Source organism: Ranitomeya variabilis, chromosome 2 (assembly GCF_051348905.1).
Source record: "Ranitomeya variabilis isolate aRanVar5 chromosome 2, aRanVar5.hap1, whole genome shotgun sequence".
Lineage (NCBI taxonomy): Eukaryota > Metazoa > Chordata > Amphibia > Anura > Dendrobatidae > Ranitomeya > Ranitomeya variabilis.
Genome location: NC_135233.1, coordinates 621,588,403 through 621,594,402, shown reverse-complemented (window position 1 = coordinate 621,594,402; position 6,000 = coordinate 621,588,403).

Here is a 6,000-nt window from a genome sequence, read left to right as displayed (position 1 = left end):
AGGCCCTGGGATCCATATTCATGTAAAAAATAAATAATAAAAATAAAAAATATTGATATACTCACCCCTCCGGCGGACCCTGGCGCTTAGCGGTGCCTCCGTTCCTAAGAATGCAGGGAGTGAATGACCTTCGATGACGTCGCGGCTTGTGATTGGTCACGTGAGCGGTCACATGAGTGGTCACGCGACCAATCACAAGCCGCGACGTCATCGAAGGTCCTTCACTCTGCATTCTTAGGAACAGAGGCAGACGCTTGGACCGGTGAGAGCCGGGGCTGTCAGAGGGGTGAGTATATCAATATTTTTTATTTTTATTCTTTATTTTATACATGAATATGGATCCCAGGGCCTGAAGGAGTTTCCTCTCCTTCAGACCCTGGGAACCATTCCGATATTTTGTGTCCCATTGATATGCATTGGTATCGGGTATCGGTATCGGCGATATCCGATATTTTTTGGATATCGGCCGATCCAATCCGATACCGATACCTTTGCATATCAGAAGGTATCGCTCAACACTAGTCAGCAGGAACCTGGGGAAGCTGTTCAATAGCATCCTGAACAAAAGGATCCTTAATTTTCTCACCGAGCATCACGTCCTCAGCAAAAGTCAAGCGGGATTCATGCCAAACCATTGCACTACCGACCACATCTAAACCCTGCACAGCCTCGTTCAGAGCCACGTCCACAACACAAAGCACGGGAAGACGTACGCTTGTTTTGTGGATTTCAGAAAGGCTTTTGACTCAATGTGGCCCCGGGCCTGTTACTGAATCTGCTGGAGAGCGGACCCCAGAGACCGTCAGATCCTGAGCCGGTATAGACTCACTGCCCACAATCTGGCCATCGAGGTCGGCCGCCACAGATAGAGCTACAAGCCCAAGAAGGACAGACTGAGCCTACACTGACCTGGAGGATGAGACCCACTTCCTGCTACACTGCACCAAATACTCAGCAGTGAGGGACACTCACTTCAGGAGACATAGTAACATAGGCCGAAAAAAGTAATTTGTTCATCCAGTTCAGCCTGTATTCCATCATAATAAATCCCCAGATCTACATCCTTCTAAAGAACCTAATAACTGTAAGATACAATATTGTTGCGCTCCAGGAAGACATCCAAGACTTTCTTGAACCCTTCGACTGAGTTCGCCATCACCACCTCCTCAGGCAAGGAATTCCAGATTCTCACTGCCCTAACAGTAAAGAATCCTCTTCTATGTTGGTGGAAAAACCTCTCCTCCAGACGCAGAGAATGCCCCCTTGTGACCGTCACATTCCTTGGTATAAACAGATCTTCGGAGAGATATTTGTATTGTCCCCTTATATACTTATACATGGTTATTACATCATCCTCAGTTGACTTTTTTTTAGACTAAATAATCCTAATTTTGCTAATCTCTCTGGGTATTGTAGTTCCCCCAATCCCTATATTAATTTTGTTGCCCTCCTTTGTACTCGCTCTAGTTCCATTATATCCTTCCCGAGCACCGGTGCCCAAAACTGTACACAGTACTCCATGTGCGGTCTAACCAGGGATTTGTACAGAGGCAGTATAATGCTCTCATCATGTGTATCCAGACCTCTGTTTATGCACCCCATGATCCTGTTTGCCTTGGCAGCCGCTGCCTGGCACTGGCTCCTCCAGGTAAGTTTATTATTAACTAGGATCCCCATGTCAGATTTACCCAGTGGTTTCCCGTTCAGTGTGTAATGGTGATTTTGATTCCTTCTTCCCATGTGTATAACCTTACATTTATCATTGTTAAACCGCATCTGCCACCTCTCGGCCCAAGTTTCCAACTTATCCAGATCCAGCTATAGCAGAATACTATCTTCTCTTGTATTGACTGCTTTACATAGTTTTGTATCCTCTGCAAATATCAATATTTTACTGTGTAAACCTTCTACCAGATCGTTAATAAATATGTTGAAGAGAATAGGTCCTGACCTCTTCCCGGATTTCAGCTCCATGAAGAAGGAAGAGAAAACCTATATCCTGCTGGGGGAAGAAGAGAGCACAGTGGAGAGAGCAGCGCAGTATGTGAGCGTGGGGGAGAGTGCAGCGCAGTATGTGAGCACGGAGGAGAGTGCAGCGCAGTATGTGAGCACAGAGGAGAGAGCAGCGCAGCATGTGAGCGTGGGGGAGAGAGCAGCGCAGTAAGTGAGCACAGAGGAGAGTGCAGTGCAGTATGTGAGTGTGGGGGAGAGGGCAGCGCAATATGCGAGCATGGGCCGTAGGCTGCGAGAAGGACAACTATGATATGCCATGGACTTCCGTAGCCCCCACCATGGATGTGCCCCATCCATCGTTCCCACAGTCCCTATCCCCTACTGTGCAGTACTGTAAACTAATGTTTATTTGGTCCTGCCAATAAAGCTACTTTGAATTTGTTTTCGAATATCTGGATGGGGCCCAGGATAAAGGACATGTATACTAAGATGAGGGACATGTATACTAAGATGAGGGACATGTATACCAGGATGAGGGACATGTATACCAGGATGAGGAACATATACACCAGAATGGGGATGTGTATACCAGGATGAGAGACATATACCAGATGAGGGACATTTATACCAGGATGGGGGACGTGTATACCAGATGAGGGACATTTATACCAGATGAAGGACATTAATACCAGGATGGGGACGTGTATACCAGATGAGGGACATGTATACCAGGATGGGGAATGTGTATACCAGGATGGGGAATGTGTATACCAGATGGGGGACGTGTATATCAGGATGAGGGACATTTATATCAGATGAGGGACATTTATACCAGGATGGGGACATGTATACCAGGATGGGGACATATATATCAGATGAGGGACATTTATACCAGGATGAGGACATATATATCAGATGAGGGACATTTATACCAGGATGGGGACGTGTATATCAGATGAGGGACATTTATACCAGGATGGGGACGTGTATATCAGGATGGGGGACACATATACCAGATGAGGGACATTTATACCAGGATGGGGACGTGTATATCAGGATGGGGGACATATATACCAGATGAGGGACATGTATACCAGGATGGGGACGTGCATATCAGGATGAGAGACATATATACCAGATGAGGGACATGTATACCAGGATGGGGACGTGTATATCAGATGAGGGACATTTATACCAGGATGGGGACGTGTATATAAGATGAGGGACATTTATACCAAGATGGGGACGTGTATATCAGGATGGGGGACACATATACCAGATGAGGGACATTTATACCAGGATGGGGACGTGCATATCAGGATGAGAGACATATATACCAGATGAGGGACATTTATACCAGGATGGGGACGTGTATACCAGGATGGGGACGTGTATATCAGATGAGGGACATTTATACCAGGATGGGGACGTGTATATCAGGATGGGGGACACATATACCAGATGAGGGACATTTATACCAGGATGGGGACGTGCATATCAGGATGAGAGACATATATACCAGATGAGGGACATGTATACCAGGATGGGGACGTGTATATCAGATGAAGGACATTTATACCAGGATGGGGACGTGTATATCAGGATGGGGGACATATATACCAGATGAGGGACATTTATACCAGGATGGGGACGTGTATACCTGGATGGGGGACGTGTATACCTGGATGGGGATGTGTATATCAGATGAGGGACGTGTATTCCAGGATGGGGGACGTGTATACCTGGATGGGGATGTGTATATCAGATGAGGGACGTGTATTCCAGGATGGGGGACGTGTATACCTGGATGGGGATGTGTATATCAGACGAGGGACATTTATACCTGGATGGGGACGTGTATACCTGGATGGGGGATGTGTATACCAGGATGGGGGACGTGTATACCAGGATGAGGGACATATATACCAGGATGGGGACGTGTATACCAGGATGCATATACTGACCTACAGTTTGCGTACCAGCAGAGATTGGGGGTGGATGATGCTTTAGTATCTCTGCTACATACAGTACATTCATTCCTGGACAATGATGGATCTGTAGTGCGCGCCATGTTCTTTGACTTCTCAAGTGCTTTCAAAACCTTACAGCCGCCCTTTTTACGTAATAAGCTGACTGATATGGCGGTAGATGAGGGGATGGTGAACTGGATAAGCGACTATCTGACGGACAGGCCGCAGTTTATAAGGATGGGGGAGGTGGTATCTGGCAGTGTTGGAGCCCCTCAGGGTACAGTGCTGCCGCCCTTCCGCTTCACATTGTATACAGCTGACTTTCAGTATAAATCAGATTTGTCACCTCCAAAAATTCTCAGCTGACTCAGTGATTGTAGGGGGCATTGTGGGGGGCCGGGAGGAGGAGGAATATAGAAGGGTGGTTTCCGACTTTGTGAATTGGTGCCAGACTAACTATCTAGAACTAAATGTAAAGAAAACCAAGGAGTTGGTGGTGAGTTATAGAAAGAAAAAGGAGGATTACTTACCGATCAGTATTGCTGGCCAGGAGGTGGAGATGGTTGGGAGCTACAAATATTTGGGGGTTCACCTTGACCGTAAACTCGATTGGAGGTGTCATACAGAAAAGGTTTACAAGAAGGGAATGAGCAGACGGTACTTTCTACTGAAGCTCAGGTTGTTCAATGTGTGCAGTAAAATGCTGGAAATGTTCTACCAGTCCGTTGTGGCAAGCGCCATTTTTTTTGCTATCATATGCTGGGGCATTGGTGTGTGAGTAGCTGACACTAATAAGCTCAACAGTCTTATCAAGAAGGCAAGCGCGGCTGTTGGCCTCCATCTGGACTCTTCTGAGGAGGTATTGGAGGATAGAATTCATAAGAAGTGTAGGGCCATAATGATCAATAATACACAACCTCTATACAAGCAGAAGAGCACATTCAGCCGCCGCCTAATCCTACTAAGCGGCAAGAAGGAGAAATTCAGGAAATCGTTTGTACCTACTGCTATGGGGATGTATAATAGTTTCCTAAGGGTGGTAGACAATAATGACTGATTGCAGGTGTACTAATGTCAATTAACAGTGACGTATACACCTGAACTACCCACATTTGTTATGTAATGTTGGTATACCTGTGCAAGATGTGTCCTAATATTTTATGTACTGCTGTTTGTATTGCTGCTGTAATACCGTAATTTCCCCCGGGATCAATAAAGTGTATCGTATCGTATGAGGAACATTTATACCAGGATGAGGGATATATATTTATACAGGATGGGGCAATGCCCCTGCGCACAGCGCCCCCTTCCCTGTGTGGTCACACACATTTCTGCCTATTTTCCCCATTATTTTCCCTGGACGCCTCTGTCTTGTGTCAGCGGAGACAACGTTGTTTTCTGCCAGCGAGAAGCTGCCAAATAATCCTGGATCCAGACACGTGTGAGGATGTATGCTCCACGTGAGAAGCGTCACAGCAGCTGGAGATAAAGGAGGACGGCGAGAGTCACGGGTGGACAGGGCATGCTGAGAGTTGTGTATATGTGTACTACCGCAGGAGGACAGGGCATGCTGGGAGTTGTAGTGTATACGTGTACTACCGCAGGTGGACAGCCCACCTCACTTTAGAAATTGAAATCAATGAACAGATTGGTTAGATGTGTTGGGCAGCTATGTCTATTTGTCCCAACCTTCCCATCGGTGCCTGGAGTCATATAGACGACTACTTTCACATTTCCGTCGGGCACTCCCCGTCACAGTGCGTCGTTTTGGTAAAAAAACACATCCTGCAAATTTGCCCGCAGGATGCGTTTTTTTCCCATAGACTTCTATTGCCGACGGATCGCGACATATGGCCACTCGTTGTGTCCGTTGTGCACTGGTTGCGTCGGGTTTTGGCGGCCCATCGTCTGGGAAAAACGTTCAAGGGAACGTTTTTCTGTGCGTTGTATCCAGCTTTTCCGTCTGCGCATGCCCGGCCAGAAATGTCTTTCTCTGTCTCTTTCCTGGCCGGGACTGCAGACGGAAATGTGAAAGGACACACTTTCGTCGGTACGTCGCGCCGACACTTTGTGACGG